Below are 657 nucleotides of genomic sequence, written 5' to 3'. Positions count from 1 at the left end.
TGGTAGACTTTGTCCAAGAGTTGCGAACTCTCATTGCCGGGATGGCAGCAGATCCCCTTCCGGAGGCGGACACAGCGACGTTCATTATGGAAGGCCTCCGCACTGGCGTGGCCAGAATGGAAGTCTTCCGTGCGTATCCGTCTTCGTTTAAGGAGGCGGTGAATGTGGCATTAAATGTCGAATCCAGTTTTAAGTCTGCACGACTTGGTTGAAATGCACACTCCAACAGCTCGTCGAGCGGGCCTGTGCCCATGGATGTCAACTATGCTGAAGACAAGGGAATAGATCTCCGAGCTGCTGGGCAGCACGCAAACACACGACGGTGTTTTGTCTGTGGAGACACCCCGTCATCTTCGAAGCAATTGCCCCCTGCGCAAGGCGCGTCAAGGTTCTTCCAACCATCGCCCCAATGCCTACCAGTCTGGTTCGTCGCGGGGAAACGACACGCCCCAGTAGGCGCGGGGCGACCTACTGGAGAAAAACTGAGTTCTATAGAGCCTCAGGGAGGTAGAGGTCAACAGGTCCCAGCCCCGAAGCGCTCCGTGCTCTTGAACATGGAACAGGTATGCATGCCGGGCTTGCTGGTCATGGAGTCGACTGTAAAGGGCTTCTAGAAGCCATGGAAGATCCCCATCGATTTCGGGGAGTCGGGCAATC

Source organism: Plasmopara halstedii, assembly GCF_900000015.1.
Source record: "Plasmopara halstedii genome assembly, contig: Scaffold_2956, whole genome shotgun sequence".
NCBI lineage: Eukaryota > Oomycota > Peronosporomycetes > Peronosporales > Peronosporaceae > Plasmopara > Plasmopara halstedii.
The sequence above is the reverse complement of the archived record's forward strand: the minus strand, read 5'-3'. Positions refer to the sequence as shown.